The following is a 22,845-nucleotide window of genomic DNA, read 5'->3' on the forward strand; positions in this document are numbered from 1 at the left end:
AGCATGTGTCCTTCTTACCAGTTGGGACATCTTCTGGATATATGCCCAGGAGAGGTATTGCGGGATCCTCTGGTAGTACTATGTCCAATTTTCTGAGGAACCTCCAGACTGATTTCCAGAGTGGTTGTACAAGCTTGCAATCCCACCAACAATGGAGGAGTGTTCCTCTTTCTCCACATCCTCGCCACATCTGCTGTCATCTGAATTTTTGATCTTAGCCATTCTGACTGGTGTGAGATGGAATCTCAGGGTTGTTTTGATTTGCATTTCTCTGATGATTAAGGATGTTGAACATTTTTTCAGGTGCTTCTCAGCCATTCAGTATTCCTTGGCTGAGAATTCTTTGTTTAGCTCTGAGCCCTATCTTTTAAAGGGGTTATTTGATTTTCTGGAGTCCACCCTCTTGAGTTCTTTATATATATTGGATATTAGTCCCCTATCTGATTTAAGATAAGTAAAGATCCTTTCCCAATCTGTTGGTGGCCTTTTTGTCTTATTGATGGTGTCTTTTGCTTTGCAGAAGCTTTGCAGTTTCATGAGGTCCCATTTGTCAATCCTCGATCTTACAGCACAAGCCATTGCTGTTCTATACATGAATATTTCCCCTGTGCCCATATCTTCAAGGGTTTTCCCCACTTTCTCCTCTATAAGTTTCAGTGTCTCTGGTTATATGTGAAGTTCCTTGGTCCACTTAGATTTGACCTTAGTACAAGGAGATAGGAATGGATCAATTCACATTCTTCTACAAGATAACAACCAGTTGTGCCAGCACCATTTCTTGAAAATGCTGTCATTCTTCCACTGGTTGGTTTTAGCTCCCTTGTCGAAGATCAAGTGACCATAGGTGTGTGGGTTCATTTCTGGGTCTTCAATTCTATTCCATTGGTCTACTTGTCTGTCTCTATACCAGTACCATGCAGTTTTTATCACAATTGCTCTGTAGTAAAGCTTTAGGTCAGGCATGGTGATTCCACCAGATGTACTTTTATCCTTGAGAAGAGTTTTTGCTATCCTAGGTTTTTTGTTATTCCAGATGAATTTGCAGACTGCTCTTTCTAATTCCTTTGAAGAATTGAGTTGGAATTTAGATGGGGATTGCATTGAATCTGTAGATTGCTTTTGGCAAGATAGCCATTTTTACAATGTTGATCCTGCCAATCCATGAGCATGGGAGATCTTTCCATCTTCTGAGATCTTTAATTTCTTTCTTCAAAGACTTGAAGTTTTTACCATACAGATCTTTCACTTCCTTAGTTAGAGTCACACCAAGATATTTTATGTTATTTGTGACTATTGAAAAGGGTGTTGTTTCCCTTATTTCTTTCTCAGCCTGTTTATTCTTTGTGTAGAGAAAGGCCATTGACTTGTTTGAGTTAATTTTATATCCAGCTACTTCACTGAAGCTGTTTATTAGGTTTAGGAGTTCTCTGGTGGAATTTTTAGGGTCACTTATATATACTATCATATCATCTGCAAAAAGTGATATTTTGAATCCATCTTTTACAATTTGTATCCCCTTGATCTCCTTTTGTTGTCTAATTGCTCTGGCTAGGACTTCAAGTACTATGTTGAATAGGTAGGGAGAAAGTGGGCAGCCTTGTCTAGTCCCTGATTTTAGTGGGATTGCTTCCAGCTTCTCACCATTTACTTTGCAGTTGGCTACTGGGTTGCTGTAGATTGCTTTTATCATGTTTAGGTATGGGCCTTGAATTCCTGATCTTTCCAAGAATTTTATCATGAATGGGTGTTGGATCTTGTCGAATGCTTTTTCCGCATCTAACGAGATGATCATGTGGTTTTTGTCTTTGAGTTTGTTTATATAATGGATTACATTGATGGATTTTTGTATGTTAAACCATCCCTGCATCCCTGGAATAAAACCTACTTGGTCAGGATGGATGATTGCTTTAATGTGTTCTTGGATTTGGTTAGCAAGAATTTTATTGAGTACTTTTGCATTGATATTCATAAGGGAAATTGATCTGAAGTTCTCTATCTTTGTTGGATCTTTCTGTAGTTTAGGTATCAGAGTAATTGTGGCTTCATAGAATGAGTTGGGTAGAGTACTCTCTACTTCTATTTTGTGGAATAGTTTGTGCAGAACTGGAATTAGATCTTCTTTGAAGGTCTGGTAGAACTCTGCACTAAACCCATCTGGTCCTGGGCTTTTTTTTTTTTTTTTTTTTGGCTGGGAGACTATTAATGACTGCTTCTATTTCTTTAGGGGATATGGGACTGTTTAGATGGTTAAGTTGATCCTGATTTAACTTTGGTACCTGGTATCTGTCTAGAAATTTGTCCATTTTGTCCAGGTTTTCCAGTTTTGTTGAGTATAGCCTTTTGTAGAAGGATCTGATGGTGTTTTGGATTTCTTCAGGATCTGTTGTTATGTCTCCCTTTTCATTTCTGATTTTGTTAATTAGGATATTGTCCCTGTGCCCTCTAGTGAGTCTAGCTAAGGGTTTATCTATCTTGTTGATTTTCTCAAAGAACCAACTCCTCGTTTGGTTAATTCTTTGAATAGTTCTTCTTGTTTCCACTTGGTTGACTTCACCCATGAGTTTGATAATTTCCTGCCGTCTACTCCTCTTGGGTGAATTTGCTTCCTTTTTCTAGAGCTTTTAGATGTGTTGTCAAGCTGCTAGTGTGTGCTCTCTCCAATTTCTTCTTGGAGGCACTCAGAGCTATGAGTTTCCCTCTTAGAAATGCTTTCATTGTGTCCCATAGGTTTGTGTATGTTGTGGCTTCATTTTCATTAAACTCTAAAAAGTCTTTAATTTCTTTCTTCATTCCTTCCTTGACCAAGGTATCATTGAGAAGAGTGTTGTTCATTTTCCATGTGAATGTTGACTTTCCATTATTTATGTTGTTATTGAAGATCAGCCTTAGTCCATGGTGGTCTGATAGGATGCATGGGACAATTTCAATATTTTTGTATCTGTTGAGGCCTGTTTTGTGACCAATTATATGCTCAATTTTGGAGAAGGTCCCGTGAGGTGCTGAGAAGAAGGTATATCCTTTTGTTTTAGGATAAAATGTTCTGTAGATATCTGTTAAGTCCGTTTGTTTCATAACTTCTGTTAGTTTCACTGTGTCCCTGTTTAGTTTCTGTTTCCACGATCTGTCCATTGATGAAAGTGGTGTGTTGAAGTCTCCCACTATTATTGTGTGAGGTGCAATGTGTGCTTTGAGCTTTACTAACGTGTCTTTAATGAATGTGGCTGCTCTTGCATTTGGACCATCGATATGCAGAATTGAGAGTTCCTCTTGGAGGATTTTACCTTTGATGAGTATGAAGTGTTCTTCCTTGTCTTTTTTGATAACTTTGGGTTGGAAGTCGATTTTATCCGATATTAGAATGGCTACTCCAGCTTGTTTCTTCAGACAATTTGCTTGGAATTTTTTTTCCAGCCTTTCACTCTGAGGTAGTGTCTGTCTTTTTCCCTGAGGTGGGTTTCCTGTAAGCAGCAGAATGTTGGGTCCTGTTTGTGTAGCCAGTCTCTTAGTCTGTCTTTTTATTGGGGAATTGAGTCCATTGAGATATTAAGGAGATATTAAGGAGAAGTAATTGTTGCTTCCTTTTATTTTTGTTGTTAGAGTTGGCATTCTGTTCTTGTGGCTGTCTTCTTTTTGGTTTGTTGAGGGATTACATTCTTGCTTTTTCTAGGGCGTGATTTCCGTCCTTTATTGGTTTTTTTCTGTTATTATCCTTTGAAGGGCTGGATTCCTGGAAAGATAATGTGTGATTTTGGTTTCTCCATCTATGGTAATTGAGAGTTTGGCCAAGTATAGTAGCCTAGGCTGACATTTGTGTTCTCTTAGTGTCGGTATAACATCTGTCCAGGCTCTTCTGGTTTTCATAGTCTCTGGTGAAAAGTCTGGTGTAATTCTGATAGGCCTTCCTTTATATGTTACTTGACCTTTCTCCCTTACTGCTTTTAATATTCTCTCTTTATTTAGTGCATTTGTTGTTGTGATTATTATGTGTCGGGAGGAATTTCTTTTCTGGTCCTGTCTGTTTGGAGTTCTGTAGGCTTCTTGTATGTTCATGGGCATGTCATTCTTTTGGTTTGGGAAGTTTTCTTCTATAATTTTGTTGAAAATATTTGCTGGCCCTTTAAGTTGAAAATCTTCATTCTCATCAACTCCTATTATCCGTAGGTTTGCTCTTCTCATTGTGTCGTGGATTTCCTGGATGTTTTGAGTTAGGATCTTTTTCCGTTTTGTATTATCTTTGATTGTTGTGCCGACGTTCTCTATGGAATCTTCTGCACCTGAGATTCTCTCTTCTATCTCTTGTATTCTGTTGCTGATGCTCGTGTCTATGGTTCCAGATTGCTTTCCTAGGGTTTCTATCTCCAGCGTTGCCTCACTTTGAGTTTTCTTTATTGTGTCTACTTCCCTTTTTAGTTCTAGTATGGTTTTGTTCATTTCCATCACCTGTTTGGATGTGTTTTCCTGTTTTTCTATAAGGACTTCTACCTGTTTGGTTGTATTTTCCTGTTTTTCTTTAAGGACTTGTAACTCTTTAGCAGTGTTCTCCTGTATTTCTTTAAGTGAGTTATTAAAGTCCTTCTTGATGTCCTCTACCAACATCATGAGATATGCTTTTAAATCCGGGTCTAGCTTTTCGGTTGTGTTGGGGTGCCCAGGACTAGGTGGGGTGGGAGTGCTCCGTTCTGATGATGGTGAATGGTCGTGATTTCTGTTAGTAGGATTCTTACGTTTGCCTTTCACCATCTGGTATTGTCTGGAGCTAGTTGTTATAGTTGTTTCTGGTTAGAGCTCGTTCCTTAGGTGATTATGTTAGCCTCTATCAGCAGTCCTGGGAGACTTGCTCTATCCTTACTTTCAGTGGTCAGAGTACTCTCTGCAGGCAAGCTCTCCTCTTGCAGGGAAGGTGCCCAGATATCTGGTGTTTGAACCTGCCTCCTGGCAGAAGTTGTGTTCCACTCACCAGAGGTCTTAGGATTCCGTGGCGGATCCTGTGTGGGTCCTTGCAGGTGTCCGGAGACTCTCCGGGCCAGGGACGCCGGTGCTGCAGTGGGCCGGAAGGGACTTGAGCCCCAGATCAGGGGGTCTTAAGTTTTAAGTGCTTCTCATCTTAATGTTTTAAAATATTAAGGATTCATAACAAACAAAAAACAAAACAAAATAGTAAGGATTGTTATTAAGCATCTAAGATCTTTGGAAAGCATAAACTGTTAAGAACATTACAGAATGATGTTGAAGAATAAGAGTGTGCCATGATCCTTCCAATTTTTTCATTAACAGCCATCCTAAAAGCTAGCCTAGGACAATGGTTTGGGGACTGATACGTTACAGGATAGAGTTGACTTCCAACAGTTTCATCTTCTTTTCTTCATTGATTTTTTCAGTGTTCATCATCAGCAATCCTAGAACTCAGAGCTACAGCCCTTGCTGTCCCAGTTTGAGGAAGAGCAAAGAACAGAAGACGTGGAACATCAGGCTTCATATGTAAATCAGGGCATGTGAGATGTCTGGGAGGATGCTGTGACTCTATTTTGACTTTCCCCTTTGCCTCCGCAAAGCATCTGTGAGAGCAGAAGCGGTAGTGCTGAGATGTAGCCATTGCTGCAGGGCTCTCAGCTCCCCTTCATACTGTCATTGGAACAGATCAGGCTCCAGTGGGTCAGTGAAGCATAGGATGACAGTGTCTCTCCTTGCCCACCCAGGGTAGTTATCTGAACACTGTTCAGACATCAGTCTCTTTGAGGTTCTCAGTTTCATCCTTTGCCTGTGAATCAGTGGAAAATCACCTGAGCCTCTTATTACTTTAGTTCTCACCAGCAGCTGGACCACTTAGAACATCAAGTGGACACTGTTTTGAGAGCTCAGCAGCCTAGCATTACGCATCAGTGGTCTGGGTTCAGCACTGACCTTAGTCTACGCTCGTGTTCTCAGGAGAAACTCAATTTTCCACAGGTTTCCACATCCTCCTTTTGTAGTGTCAGCATGATACCTGCCTCATGCCACTCCATGGGATATTTTAGAGACATGACATGATTCTTCACACTGCAAGTGCTTTGCCCAAACTCTGACTCAGGGAAAGACTATATGTCACCTGGGAAGCCTGTCTTCAATGTTATCATTACAGATAGAATCAAGGCAGCTTGGACAGAATGGAGAGATGGCCTCCTTTGAAAACACACAATATCAAGGTCGAGGAATAATCATTTACACTTAGATTTTCTTTGAAATATCAAACGGCAACAATCCTCAGGGCACAGTCAACCTTCCTGAAGGCCAAAACAGCAATATTTTTAAGTGGCAGCTTTTAATGCTTGTGGGTTGAATGACCCCAGAGGGCTACTGGTCTCTTGAGCAGAGCTTGGAGTCTTCAGAATGAAATTAATATTACACAGTCCTCAAGGCCCAGGCTGGCTCTCCCTCATGCCATCCCATGGGCTTCTCTAAGGGTATTGATTGGAATAGATGATGCTCTGTTGCTGCAGACACCGGCATATGCCACACTAAGTAAGTGAGCTTAGAACAGATGTGCCTGTGGCAGGAGCACTCTTTTAACAAAGCGGGAAATGGAAATAAGGAGCTTCCCACTCTGTCTATGGTAAAGCTATTTTAATGTTCCTCTGTGGGAACTTATCACTCCCAAGAGTAAATAAACTTAGTCTGCTTTGCCCTCACCACCCCCCCTTCCTTTCATGTCAGACATGTTCTCATTGTTTGCATAAACACAATAGATTAATCTGCTTAGGGTCCAGCAGGATTGCTCTCCCTGATACTCATGCTGCACAGAATGCCCTGGAGGCTGCAGCACACACTGACACCAGACTCGAAAGCATCTGCCTTTGAGATGATACACCCCAGTTGCTCTTAGATTGTATCGATCGACTCTTGAATGGTAACTTGGTTAACCAGGAAGTTGCCACTCCAGCTTGTATTTCTACTAATCAATGCAAATGCAATTACTTCTTTTTCTGTTCCCTCAAATGGTCTGTATGTACTTTTGCTTAAGAGTGATATGGACTTAAGCTGATCTCCAGTTTGTAAAACTGACGTCTGGATGTGTTCCTCCCATGCTGGGTGTGAGCCTTCTTCTGGATAAGAGCCTTCTGGAGGTGTGGTTGTCAGAGAGCCAGTCTTAGAAGGAGTTGCCCCAGTGGGGTGTGGACTGTGCATCACCGAAAACCTTCTATGGCCAAAGACTCTTCTCAATGTTCATAAGAGACACAGGTGATGTGTGAGCATGTCACTGGAATATTGTTTCATAGACTTTGTCCTTACTTCAACATGTGTGTGGGTGTTAAATCCACTGTGGAGAATTTAGGAAGTCTGAGATTCATATGCACACTCAAATACTTGCATATAACATACATATTCCCTGAGATTTATTCATATGTGAGTGCGCATACACATGCATATATCCATACATACATTCTGACACACGTACATGTATGTACAAACACTATCAGACATACACATCATCTGAGAATTTTCAGACACCGTGCCAAAGGCCCAGTGACCGCAAACCTTTTTATCTCATACACTGTCAGAACATTTTCCACTGTTCTGATGAGGCTAAACAACGTGTTTAGCCAAGAACAGGAGGATCATTGGCATAAGGAGCCCACAAAATCACAAGTATACCTACTGTCGAGTTAGTATAGTCTTCCTCACAGAATAAAGAATCATGTATGATGCGGTCACAAGTTGCCCTACTGAACATTCCTTTACCAGGACATAGTCCTCCCAGTACATACCCTCAGAACACAATCCTCCTACCATATTAGAACTACCACCTTAGGACACAGTCCTCTGTACAGCCCACTGACTACCACCCTAGCACACAGTCCTCTGTACAGCCCACTGACCACCACCCTAGGACACAGTCCTCTGTACAGCCCACTGACCACCACCCTAGGACACAGTCCTCTGTACAGCCCACTGACCACCACCCTCGGACACAGTCCTCTGTACAGCCCACTGACTACCACCCTAGCACACAGTCCTCTGTACAGCCCACTGACCACCACCCTAGGACACAAATGGGGTCCAGGGGCTTCCATGCATTAGGGAGATGGGACCCAGGTATTTGCAAGAATAAGGAAGATGAGACCCCAATGTACTTCCCTTCCATGCATGAGAAAGATGGACCCCAGTGCTTTCTATGCATGAGGAAGACTAGGCCTCATGGCTTTCATGTGTGAGAAAGATGGGGCAGGGATTTTATTCGTGAAGAAGGTGAAGTATAGGGGTTTCCATGAATGAGGAAGATGCAGCTAGGGTTTTTCACGCATGAGGAAGGCATCATTTATTAATCATTTTTCACTGGCCTTGGGTTTTGTGTTGGAATGTAAGAAGATACCCCCAGGAATACAGTTTAAGGAATGAATGAGTTAAGAAGAAAACATGGGAAAGTGGAGTAGAGTAAGCTTATGACAGAGGCAGGAGGATGACAACCAGGACAAGGCTAGCACCATCTGCAATCTACAGTGAAGAAATGACCCTCTCAGGTGAGTGTCTGTGTTTCTGACTGGCATGACTCTGAGCCTTAGTCTATCTACTATAGACAACACTTTTTAAGACTGGCTATAGAAGAGAAGAGAGTCATGTCTTTCAGTAACCTTATAGGCTAAACTGCAGTGAGTATGCCAAGCCATTTCCATGTGTCTGGGGCTTGGGTATTCTCAGAGTGCCTTGGACTAGTCATGGCGTGGAGAATGGTTCATTTTTTCTCAAGCTTCTGTCTGGATCAGTATGCAAGGTCGGCTCCTGGCAACCACCCAGTATGGTTTCGGTGGCATTTCTGCTTTTTGCTTTTTCCTTTCTTATGAGTGTAAAAATGAGTAAGAATTGAAGATGACTTACTTTCCTGAAAACTCGGTCTAGACCCGACTCCCTTCAAACATGCTGCAGTTCCCAGCTCCCTGCTTGCATGAATTCCTGAACAGTGTTTCTCTCCAGTTTCTTCCAGTCTTTGAAAAGAACACAACAGAGACTCTTGGCTCTGAGTTTGATGTCGTCCTCTAGGTTGTTTTTAAAGTAGCTGCAGCTATTCATGGGACACACATGCCCCCCCCCCAAATTTACCCAACAAACTATCCATCAAAGCAGAACAAATCAATGCATTGAAAAAATCTTAGGAATTAAATCTTCCCTGAAATATAACACACACAATTGACTTCCTGTCTGTCTTGTTTGGAGACGGTAACAAAGAAATGTAAAACAGGATGGTTGAACCTGGTACAGCTTGTAAGATCTGGTTAAGCCGTGTTGGAAAAGGCTCGAACGCCCCACTAGAAAACAGGCTATTTATTACTCCCTTTCTTTACCCCTATGAGGCATATGCTCCTTTTTTAGATTCTTTTCTCTCCTCTTGCAAAGTGCACTCATTCAACTCTTGGCAATTAGTGTAATTGAAATTTATTGACAATGTGGCTGACGCAGAAGCCCCATTGTCCCTAAGCGTGTGCTTCCGAGCAGCGGCAGGCAGCCTGGGCCTCGCTCAGTTACATCAATGGGCCACCGGCTGCCAAGGGTTCCTGTGGGGGTATGAATGTTACTTAGTGATAAGAGCCTTTCGAAACAGGATCCCTGGACCCCATCTCTGGTGGGAGATGGAAATGAAATATGTATTTGGCTGCTGTGGAAAATTAATGTAATTGGCTCCCACATAAAGCTTTGACAAGATGACCTGTTTGAAATCCAAGGAGGGCTTCGAGCCCTGTATCATATTATCTCCAACGAACCCAACCATGCTTGGTGCCCCCCACCCCAAACCCACTGAAGGTGAAATGAAATGGAATTTGGGTACCAATGTTTAACAACACTTCTGTAAAACAGTTATTCTGTTTGCATGTGTAGCTTCAAGATGAAGGGGCAAGGAAGATTGGATTTTCCTGTGTGTGTGTCTGTGTTGATAGCTCTCAATCTGGGTTTCCTTTACATTGGTGAGCCAAGAGTTACAATGTTTGGAATATACATGGACACATTTATCCCTGTACCTCTTTTTTTTTTTTTTTTTTTTGCTCTCAAATATTCAACACAATTCTAAAATAGAGATGTGTAATTTGATTAAGTTTAATTGAATTCATTTAGAGGCCAGTGCAGACTTCTGACTTCCCCTTCATAGAAGATAGATATGTGTTTATTTTAATACATGAAGATTTGGGCATGTAAAACTAATAGCAGAGATGTTTTTAAATCTCTGCCTGTGAAAATGGGTCTGTTTTCCCGCTGGGTAGTTTCCTGGGAGGGATTACTATGGTGAATTAATTTCAGCTGCTGTTCTGTCTGTTTCCTAATTTTAGATAATATACTGTTTGATTCATTTAATGGGGCCTTAAAATGCAACACCACAGATTTTAGGAGAATACAATGATAAATTGGAGTTCCCACAAGAAAGCATGCATTTCTCCCTTTAAGGAACTCTTCATGCTATTGTTAAAACTTGAATTATTTGCATTCATTAATGAACATAGGATCTTTGCTTGTTATAATTTTAAAATAGTCCAGGAACAATAAGTTAGTGTGCTTTATTGATTCATACTTAAAGATGAATTGGGTGAGCGCATCACTATTATTTTTTTCTCTTTGCACTGATAGAATTTGTTTCTCTGAAGAGTTTCATTACAGCCCAAAGACACCTGAAATTAATCTTCCTCGAAGACGTAAAACTTCAAAGCGCTTGCTTGTTGATGCTTCTATGCCACATAATCAAGTATTGGGCCAATGTCCTGGAATTCCTAAAAAGCAGAAGACAAAGGGGCAAAGAGGCAGTATAGCGATACAAGAGCCCGAGAGGGAGATCTGACTCTGTAAGAACTAAGCTGAGAGGATTTCTAAGCTAGATTGCCATCTTGGCGATACCTGTGGACACGCGTCAGGAGCAAGCCCCGAGTAGCCTCGAACTGCAGAACACAGGAAATGACTAGGAACCGGAAGCTATGAGACAGGAAGTTGTGGGAATCAAGAAGGTGTGAGGAACAGCAAGAGACTGAGCAGTGGCGTTCACACCCAGTTCAAAACCAGCAAGCAGAGCTAAGCCGCAGATACTTCCTTACTTTCTCTTATTGACTTTATCTACATACTTGTATTAGCATATTCAGCTGTTAAAGGTTATAGAAACCAAGGGTGAAAGTGAAGCCGCCAGCTCAGAGCATAAACAGGACCTAAGCAACACCTATGGGAAATGCTCTGCCAGAAGCCCCATTCAGGACTCTTTCCACAGGCCACCGCTTGCCCCTACTCCAGGTCACTGCTGTTGAGCAGGCAGCAGTGCTTCTCCAACAAAGAAGCAGCCTTAACATACATTTAGTATGTTGCTTGTCTAGCTTTAAACAAGGCTTGTTTTCCTATCCTGGAGTTATTTTCTATTCTGAAAGTTTTATCAATATTTTAAATTTATTTCTTCGGGGATTAAAAACCATTTCACTTTCTGATTTTCATTTTTATTTGGATATGATTTTTAAATAGGTATTACATATACCTCCAATGTACAACTTGGATTGCTGTACATTGCTTTGATCTCAGCCATGGCGTGGTCACCATTGTCAAGATAATGCATACATCCAGCTATTCAGAGTTGCTGTGATTTTTCTGTTTCTTTTCCTTTTGTGTAGTGAAAACACACCCTAGATCAATGCGTTAGCTCTGGATGGCATGCTATATGCCACTCCCGAATTCACGCCTCTTCCTTTTGTGCCTGAGATCTGACCTGGCTGGGACCATGGAACCACATGTCCAGTCACTACAGACTTTCTGGCCATTTTCTAATCTCTCCCGTTCCTTTCACTGAACATCCTATGACTCTCACATTTGTATCCTTATCAGATTATGCTCTCACGGACCTATGTGGTCTGTTTCTCCTTCAATGTGCCAGAGATCCCAGGTTCAGTCAGTAGGAACAAGACATCTCCTGTTCCTTCTATTCTGCCTGGTAGCATCTGCTCCATCCACCCTTTCAAGACACAATGAGCATGTGGAGCAACAGGCCAGCCTCTTTTTCTTCTCCTAACTCCCATTATACCATAACCATCCTTCAACCTGCACGTGTATCTTGACCATGGACTTGGGCTGCCTTCCCCATTTGCAGGATTATCTTTCTTTATGACTGGATAATAGTAGTCACTTACTTAGCTTCATTCTTGCCTTACTTTGCTCCAATCTAGACTACAAATCACAGCTCAAGCCACTGACCTAAAATGAACTCTGGCCACTCATGTATTCAGGGTGCTGAAGTACCTCTCAGGAAGGTAATGTCTGGCCTCTGCAGGGCATCTCATAGGCTGTTTCCTGAACTTGACTTGGTTGTCACTCTGGTCACATTCCTCCTCTCCTGCCACCTTGGACAAGCCATCTACCAGGTCCCAGATATGGCCAATTAACATGGCTTCTTAAGCCTTTGTACCCACCTGTCATTGCCTCTCAGCTGATTCCCTTTTGATCCAAGTGTGGGCTCCTCTGCAATGGCTTCTCGGCCTGTCCAAGCAGAGTTTGGGCTGGTAGGAACCTGCTCACCTATATTTTCCTGCCTCTTAAGAAGAAGGAAGACATAGAACCTTGAATGAACATATCCTGCTATAGGCAGGATAATGACCTGAAAACAAAGACCTAAGGACAAAGACCTACAGACATGAAGTAGATGTCAAAGGGGACTCTGCAATATGCTTAATTTGGGGACATAGTTGTGGGAAGACTTGGCTGATTTATTCAGATGGTGGACCCCATGTCAGCCTAAGGGGCCCTCTCAAGTGGAAATAGGATACAAAAAAGAAAGGTGGGGGTTGTTCAACATGAGAGGGATTCAACACAGCATCAGTATCTGGCCAGCAGACACTTGTTGCTGGTCCACAGAGCTTGCAACATTCTCTCTCTCTCTCTCTCTCTCTCTCTCTCTCTCTCTCTCTCTCTCTCCCTCTCTTTCTCTCTCTCTCTCCTGGAAAGACAAAGGACTGGTGTTGTCAGCCACTAACTCCATGTAGTTGGTTAGAGCAGCAAAATAGAACCTAAAATACACACAGAAGATGACTTCTATAAAATGTTATTATGGATCACTTAACTCATAAAATTTAGATTGAAAACCACTTTCAAAACTTCAGTTATTTTATAGGAATACCACAGTTCACATTTTTTTTCAGTAGGATTTGTGATTGTGAGAAAATTATTTTCATTAATTAATAAGAGTAAAGAGTACACACAGGACCATACTTATGTTAAATTGTTTTCTAAATATAGACTAATTGCAAGCTCATAATATAAAGACTGAACAGATTACACACACATGTACACCCAGCCATTAAAATGCCCGAAGGTTATTTAAATTGATTTGTTGGTTACCAGAAAATTGTGCAGCTCAAGAAATTAGCTGCTACAAATACTCAAAGATAAGATCATGAAGAATGTATAGGATCAGGTAGAGGCCACTTTGATGAGTGGTTTGGCCGAACAAGAGACATTAGTGAAAACCTGGAAGCAGTAGACAACTTTGGATGGCTAAAGGCCCGTCATTTCATTCTGAAGCTCTGTGAGGGAGGCGCTCACTCCAGCAGCCACACACCGGAAGAACTTGAGTCTCTTGTTACACACAACGAGAAGGAAAGGAGCTTCATTTGTGTGGCCATACTTTGGGAGTAACTGTTTATGTGGAGAATATTTTACAAACTTGCACCCAGTGAATAGCCCTTAAAATGTCTCAGAAAATAGGTTGGAGTACAGCTCAGCTAGTAGACTCCCTTACATGCACAAAGCTGTGGTTTGGATCCACAGAGTGTATATATATGGTATTTATATTATATAACCCTGTCATGGGTTCAATTCAATACTGAATTAAAGTGTTTATGGCTCATAATCATTAGGCTGCATGACAGTACATATATGCATATGATATATATGTATATGCTTGTATATACATATATACGCATGTGTATGCATGTACATATATAGTATATTTGTATATTATAAGTGCATGCATATGTATGTATATATTAGATATACTGTGTATACATATACACACACTATATATGTATGTATATATACACACATATATAAACACACACATACACACACACACACACACACACACACACACACACACACACACATATATATGCCTATCATATAACTCTGGTATAGCCCTATTGTACTTAGCTGCTATCCGAGCACTAAGGAGGTAGAGGTCAGAGAATTAGACGTTCAAGGTCATCCTTGACTACACAGAAAATTTAAAACCAGCATGGACTACATGAAACCTTATCTCAAAATTCTCAGGAAAGAACTCCTCCTGACCCAGGTCACAACTCAAAATGGAACATGAACTGTACTTTAATTAAAAAAAAACATTATGACAATTTCATATATTCAAATAATAAATTTTGGTCATTTTCGTCTCTCATTCTCCCTTAAACCCTTCTCCCAGTAAGTTGCTCCTGTTTTGACTTCTGTTTGTGGGGCTCACATCCATCCATCTCATGCTGTCAAAGGCACAGAGAAAGAGGAAGATGTGACTTGATCACATAAAAAGGAGAAAATGACAGAAATTAATCCACAAAGAAGTATAGCGCTGGGTCTCGGTGCATAACAAGATTAAAAACTCCCATTTCAACATACTAACAGAAGTCTGTGAGATCACAAACCAAGAGCCATCTGAGTAGTCAGGGTGTGATGTTTCCACCAGTGTAGACACACCTTGGGCACCTGCAGCCCAGCTGTTCACTAAGCCTGTCTCCCTGGTGTCTAAGACAACGTGGATCCTAGTCATTATGTTCTTAAAATTTCCAATTTTTCCAAGGACTGAAATCATAGTAAGTCATGCTAATCTCCACCATTCTTTTTGGACAAGAATAACTGGAAAGCTCCTTGTGAAATTCCGCCATTAAAAAGCAGAAGACAACCAGTGGGAGCGAGTTCAAACTCCACTCGTCTGAGGAAATTCCTGTTTCCCTCAGTAAAAGCCAAGAAGAACAAAGCCGGAGACCCAAGAGGAGGGGGGCATCCTCCCAGGGGGAACTCAGGGGAATTCCTCCACCTTGAAGCTTTCCCATAAACAATTAAAAGGGATAATTCTCTAATAACTTGAAAGACTTTCAAGAAGAATCGTATCAGCTACTGAGGACCACTGTGTCAGCTGCAGCATCATAATACAGACCCAGGGGATGAGTGCCCAGGGACACAGCCTTTGGGCAACCTTTTTCCTTTGACCTTCATTGTGATATCAAAAGACTTGTACTAAGAGGTTTTCAGAGCCAAGTGACATTTCCTCACTTCATGGGTCCTTGATTTATCCATTTGCACTGAGATTTAGAAATCACCCCTGCAATGCAATACCAAATTAAAGGAACAAAAGCACTGAGGGCTCCTGACCATTAGGCGCCAAGACAGTCACTCCAATGTGCCTTATGCCTTTGCCCGATCCAAGTCCTCTCTTGCAGGTGATGCCTGCATAATTTTATAGACAGTACAGGAAGGCTCAACATGAACACCACGTGCAACATCTCACATCTGCTGAAAACGGGGTGCCTTTGAGTCCAAATCCCAATGAGGTTGCCCTGCTTGCCCACCCCATGCCATTACAGAATGTAAACTGCCATGTTTGTGTAAGACATCAGCAAGCACCAACAGGAGTGGGTGGAGGAGCATGGAGGAGCTTGGAGGAGCTTCTAGGCTTCATCTCAGCACACTTGGTATGTTTTTCCTCCATGCACAGCCAAGAGATGCTCAAAGCCCAGACAGCCAGGGTATTGCAGGGTATGGGTGCAGGTGCATTAGTTCATCAGAAACTTGGTGAGCCCTGATATCTGAGCCCTTTCCAAGTGGCCCAGTAATGACACAGACTTCTCTCACTTAGATGCAGAGCCAAAACACCCCAGCAAAGGTATTGGCTCTACTTCCTTTGGAGGCCGATGGTATCTGTCTGTGCAAATAGAGAAGGTATTAACTGACCAATCAATGGCTGTCAGCTGAAACCCCACCTCTTGCATATTTTGAGTAACTACAACATGAAGAAATTAAAGAGAAAGAGAGATGAGGCAGCCTCAGCTCCCATGGAGCCTGTAGACAGAGGTAGCACTGAACACTTTCCCTCTGGAAGTTCACACTGTGTCCCTGGCAGAACTTCTATAAGATGCTTGGTGGCAGACTGGACACAGGAAAGTGGAAAGGAAGGCCGCCTTAATAGTGTACCTAGTACTGGTTAGTATATCCAGGCTTCTCAGAGATCAAAGTGTGAGCCGCACTGTGAGTGGATGGCTTTCCTGATTTTGTAGGTGGAAAGAGGAATGAGGAAATTAGATGGAATCTCGAGAAAGTTCATTAACATCCATGCACTTTAACTCCTATGTATTTGGGCCACAGAAAGACAGATAACCACACAAGAAAGGACCTGACAAAGAGTGCTCTTCTGCTCATACGTGCTTGGCATCTCTTCATATCTTAGACGGGACAGTGCTAAAACACAAGTGGGTCAAAGCTGACTCAGTCTTAGAGAAATATTCATGGTGGGGGAAAATGGGAAAGGAAAGCAGGTCAGAAACACGTCATGTATGACCAGCCCAGAGCTTAGGATTTGCCAATTTAGCTATAACCTCCATACTCCACGGTGTCTGTTATTCTTATCATCGTTATTGTTGAGGCTGCTGGTAGATGATTAAGTAGTTAAGAACACTGGCTGCTCTGGCAGAACACCCAGGTTTGGTTCCTAGATCCCATATGGTGGCTCACAAGTGTCTGTCATTCCAGTTCCATAGGACCACACACCATCTTCTGGATTCTGCAGGCACCAGGAACTCACACAATAAAAAGTAATATATGTCTTTTTAAAGATTAACATTAAAAACACAAGCTTAGGCAATACAAGGGCACTGCTCAAGTTACATGGTTTTGGAATCAAAACCTATACTCGGTTCTAATTTATTAGTGGGTTCCCCCCCCAAAAAAATAACCAAGGAAGAGGAGACGATATTTATTTAGTCTTTTGGCAGCTGCAGCCACCAGGCCTCAGCAAAGTTTGCAGTGGAACATAAGGCTGGTACGTCTCCTCTGAGCTCCCTCAGCCACGAGTCTGGCAGGAGACAAGTGACAGAAATCAAAAGAGTAGGTGGGGAAAGACAGGGAAGTGACAGAGGGCTCAGGTGGTGGGAAAGTCAGAGCCCAAGGTGGACAGTGAGTCTCTGTTAAACTCCTTCAAGTGACAAAGTGACAGAAGAGACCTGCAGCCACACATAAGAGAATCTGGGCATACACTCCTCTGTGTTTTTCTCTGTCCCTTCCCAGTGGTCAATGAGTGGGACACTTCTTCTCGTATGTGGACACTCAGAAAAGGATGAATTGAATGGAGAAGAGAGCCTAACAGGAATGGGAAAAGGGTGGGAGGCTGTGGTGGGGCAGAGAGAAAGGAGGAGGGATGTTAAAGGAAGGCCTAATGCATGCATGCACAGGAATTTCACGGTGAAACCTGTTAATCTGAATAACTATTAAGTTAATCATTGCAATAATCATTTTTTAAAGTTTCCAGCAATTAGTCTTCATGCTTTATGTTCTTTGTACCCACAGGTTCTGCATCAGTAAGTTAGTAACTTCCCTCATCGCTGGGACTAAATGCCAGGCAGGAGGCTCCATAAGGAAGGTGGCTTTACCTTAGAGTTGGAGTTTATAGTAAGACTGTGGGGGAACTCAGGGCAGCAGGATTGTGAGACAGCTCCAGGGGAGAGTTTCACAGTCAGAAAGCCAAAAGCAGGCAGGAAGTTAGACCAGGCTACCAAACAGGCCTGTATTTGATAGCTTACCTCTCATTACGTTTTTTTTTAATTAGATATTTTATTTACATTTCACATGTAATCTGCTTTCCTAGTTTCCTCCCTGAAAATCCCCTATCCTCTCCACGCTCCCCCTGCTCCCCAACCCACCCACTCCCGCTTCCTGGCCCAGGCATTCCCCTACACTGGGGCATAGAGCCTTCACAGGACCAAGGGCCTTTCCTCCCATTGATGGCCGACTAGGCCATCCTCTGCTACATATGCAGCTAGAGACACTAGTCCCACCATGTGTTTTCTTTGATTGGTGGTTTAGTCCCAGGCACAACATACCCATGGAAGGAGTTACAGAGACAAAGTTTGGAGCAGAGACTGTAGGAATGACCATCCAGAGACTGCCCCACTTGGGGATCCATCCCATAAACAACCGCCAAACCCAGACACTATGGCAGACACCAACAACACTTTGCTGACAGGAGACTGATATAGCTGTCTCCTGAGAGGCTCTGCCAGTGCCTGGCAAATACAGAAGTGGATGCTCACAGCCATCCATTGGATGGGGCACAGGGTCCTCAAAGAAGAGAAAGTACTCAAGGAGCTGAAGGGGTTTGCAGCCCCATGGGAGGAACAGCAATATGAACTAGCCAGTGGCCCCAGAGCTCCGTGGGATTAAACCTCATTACTTTCTTGGGTAAAGGTTCATCTCCTAAAGGATCCACAATCATCCAAACAGAATTACTAGTTAGCAAACAGAACTACTAGTTAGGGACCGAGGTTTCAAACCCTTGATGCCAGTGGAAACATTTTACACTCAGTCCACAACAGGTGCTCAAAAAAAAAAACCATACATGCTGCATAGATATTATATAAACCCATTCCCAGAGGTACACCTCCTTACTCTGCTTCACATTCCCCTACGCCTCCCCTAGGTCTGCCACTCACGTTTGCTGGTATAATTGCGTCTTCACTTAGGTGGCTTCTGCTGTTTAGCAGAACCACGGTTACTGATGCAGACACCATGCCCCATGAGATCTTTATGCAACACACACTCATTCAGAGTTTCTCTGAAGCCTCAGAAAGCCCTGACTCTAAAGACAGACAGCATCGTCTTCTGACTCCAGTCTGGATTCCAGAGAATGTCAGTGGCTGGACTGGCCTCTCTGCTCCTCCCTGCACTGCTCTGCCACCTCTGCTGGAGTTCTTGGCCTCTCTGTCCCTTTGTTTCTTCAGTGATAAGGTATGTTAGGGGCACCAGATAACTTGATCTCTGGAAAGCACTGAGAACAACCCCAGTATTTAGCGAGCACTTCTCAGTGTTTGTTAAATGGAGTGAACTGCTTTGGAGAAAGGACTTAGCATTTTCTTGGCAGATGTGCTGGGCATACTTAATATTATTTCAGTCATTCTTATGAATCTTAACTAATGCTGGTCTCCTCGAGAGTCACCACTCAGAATAAATAATGTGTCCTTCCTTTGTTTCTTCACCAGCACTCACCACAGGTCCCCTCGGAGGAGGGCCCTGTGCTCCGCTTCACCCTTTGTGGCCCAGGTTTCTCTTTGTGCCTGGCACACAGGAGGCATTCAGTAAACAGTTGTTTAATTAATTTCATATTGTCTGAGGGTGGCAATTTGCAAAGAAAAAGGAAGGCGATGTTCTCCTTTAGAAAGAGTTTGTTTGGGCCGCGTCTGCCTGCACTTTACAAAAGCAAAGTGTCTTCTGGTTCCATTACATCACCCAGCCAATTAATCAGCACTTGAATGAGTCTCCAGACAGAGCCTTCATTTTGTCTACTTATTAACTTTCATTATGTGCACAGCTAAAGTGTAATTGTGAGCAGGATGGATTATGCTGTAAACTTTTTTCCTATTACACCATTCCTTCACAAATCCCCTTATTAAAGTGTTCCAGGGGTGATATATTATGTTAAGAAGGTTTAAAACATAAGGTGACAATGACCTTCCCTTTAATTAACTATGATGGAGACAAAGGTTAGAACAATGATGATGAGCTGGGCTGAGCACCATAAATCACCTCCACGCGGAAGACAGGACACAGCTACAAAAATAACCTTGCGACTCACAGGTTAAGTGAGCATCCCCACACGCTGTCCCCCACCAGTACTTCTCTGAACACAGCCCCACTGTGTCTCAGGCACAGCAGCTCTGCAGGGGAGAGTACCGATACCACCTCCTCCAAGACCAATCTCAAAAACTTAGCTCTGTTAAAGTGTTTAAAACAATAACAACAACAACACCAATAACATTATCAAGTGACTTTCAGTTTAAAAAAAAAAAAAAAGACAAAGACTAAGCAGGGTCCTTATCATTACTGTTACCCAAGTATAATTGATGCAGTCATATCAGCAAAAAAACATCTTAGGTGTTCTCTCTGACTTGTGAAAATTGAATGCTTACAAATATGGTACATGTCCCCATCCCATCCCATCATCCTTAGCATCCCTCCTTTGACTTTTACTTTGATGAGTTAATGTTTTTCCTTTGGCTTGATAAAAGTTGGGTCAGACTCAATGTTGATAATTATGTTTGTGTATGTGTGTGTGTGTGTGTGTGTGTGTGTGTGTGTGTGTGTGTGTGTGTGTGCTTTATTTTTACTTCATGTAAATAACATGTCTAGCCCTCATCTGTGGAGTCTATGTCCTTTCTCAGGAGTTCTGCTTGTACTCCGTGTGGTGCCAAGCCTCAGTGATCTCCTTAGCACTGTCCTGGCAAGTCCACCCAGCTCACCAGATGGGTGTGTCCACACACTTGTGTGCCTACAGGGCATCTCTTACTTCCTGTGTGTGTTTGTTTACCTTGCTGTCCTTCTGCATACAGAAGGATGGTTTTTACCCGCACTAAACTTTCTGGTTCACATTCTTATGCATATTTTGAGAATGAGTCATTTGATGATGGATTGGATGCTCTCATTAGTCACATCAGCAAAGCAGTGCAAAGTCTACCCACAGTATTATACCAGAGAGGTCACTGCTTTAGAGTAAATGGACCAGAGAAGAATCAAGCTCTTGGCCATACCCCTAATCCTTTGATGTTGGTCTGTTCCTTGACAGTCCTGGCCAATGTCACAGTAAGTCCTTCTAACATATGACCATCAAATGTGCATCTTGCTGGGGAGAATGGGATGTAATTCAAGGCAACAGATTCCTGCAGAAATTTTCCTTTCTTTGTGTTTATGGTATCTTTTTTGTAACATTAATTCATGTAACACAAGTGAGGCAGCCTTGAAATTTTACCTAAGATTTATGAACATTTAAAGAAGTATCCATTTGTGTAGGATGGTAACTCTTAAGGATTTTGGTCACATGCCTCCCCATTCAGTGGCCACAAAGCCCATCCTATGGACTAGACACCCAGATTTGCCACTTATACTAATACCTGATCCCTTTGATGTAGGAAAAATCTCCCTATGTATCCAAAGATCACACCTTTTTGTATTGAAACTAATCAAATGTGCCTACCTTTACCATGATATGGGGCAGTGGTGATGAGAAAATTTCTCTCCACAAAACTGGAAGCTTCCATGTGTGACGACAGTGTAAAATTGTCCCCTGTCGCTTACACATCTCTGGAGGTCTGAGCAGCAGTGATTCAAGCTAGGCAATCCATATTGTCCCTTGGGATACAGCATCAGGGTGACCTGGTTCTCTTGTTTGGCTGCCTGCTGGCCCAGAGATTTGCTGGCCTATAGTTTGGATGAAAGGGAGGATGGCATAGTTTGCTGTATGACTGTGACACATTCCACATTTTCCTACACAGGAGCAATATGCATCATGAGTTTTGAAGCACATTTTGAAGATCGTGTTACAATTGCTGCCACCATCAGGAGGTATATTTCTTAAGAATATTGGCTACTGTGCAGTAGAAGAGGACACTCAGAGAAAAAGAAAGGTGACCGTGAAGTCTGGAGAAAGCATGGAATTTGAAATCAAGATTTAAACAAAAACAGACTGCAGTTTAGTAGCTATAGAAGTGTAAGACACAACCTGAGGAGGTTCTGAAGATGGGATCCAGGCTAGGAGATGGCTTCAGCTGGCTGTAGACTGCTTCAGCACAGTTATGAAGTGACAGGCCCAGAGGGTCACCCTGGTCTTCCTTTACTCTCAGGGGGGTGCTTACTAATACCCGACCATTTCCGACTGTCCTAGTGAGAGCTGAGAATGTTGCCATCAGTCTCTGTTATCTCATGATACATTGCCATGTGATAAAGGCGCCTTTCAAACCTAGCCACACCTTTTGGACAGTCTGATCCCCTAGAAACATTAAACATTAAAGGCCATTATTCGATAGATCTACTTAGGAAGTGTACAGTTGGTGTTATTGGCTGAATGGCTGTGTCCCTCTATGTGTTGAAAATGTAGTTTTCTGTAATATTCAAAGGGGGGTGATCAGGTCTGTAGATGTGGGCATGAGGATGGGGGGTCCATCAGTGAAATCAATATGTCCTTACAAGAAGAGGAGGTATCAAAGAGCTTTGTTCCCAGATAGAGCTGAGAATGTCATCTGTGGGAACAGGGGACCACAGGCTCCAGTGTCCCCAGTGCCACTGTCTAACCCTCAGTGGGTGGTATTTTCTCAGAGCATATAGCATGAGGTAGTACCGGCTCTTAAAGAGAGAGTTGGGGTTAGTAATGAATATACTGCTTTTCTCTTCTTAGAGTGAAGTTTCTGTTACCTGAAATGATCAGTACCATAGGATTAGAGGCATCCGAGAGTCACACATTTGATAGCTTTGAGTTCATTTACATGAATAAAGGTCCCAGGCAAATGACATGAAAATTATTTCCGAGTGGAGCCATTGGGATGATATTATTTACTTGTCGTTGTGCCTCTGGATTTCAGGGTTTTGGCCTAGAGTTCTTTTGTAGATTAAAGGGCAGGAGGAGGAGTGGGGGAAGAAGATAGAAAGAGGCAAGATTTTACTCTCAACGGCTATTGTCCCTGTGCTCACAAACAATGCATTGTATCTGACTTGCAGAGCTAGCGACAATTTATGCTGCGTGTGTGGTTAAAAAAAATGCTGATTTAATTATATTTTCCATCAAGGTATATTGTGAGGATGAGGTATTAATAAATTCTTATTCTACATGGCTATTTCTTT

This window comes from Mus musculus, chromosome 13 (genome assembly GCF_000001635.26).
Source record: "Mus musculus strain C57BL/6J chromosome 13, GRCm38.p6 C57BL/6J".
Taxonomy (NCBI): domain Eukaryota; kingdom Metazoa; phylum Chordata; class Mammalia; order Rodentia; family Muridae; genus Mus; species Mus musculus.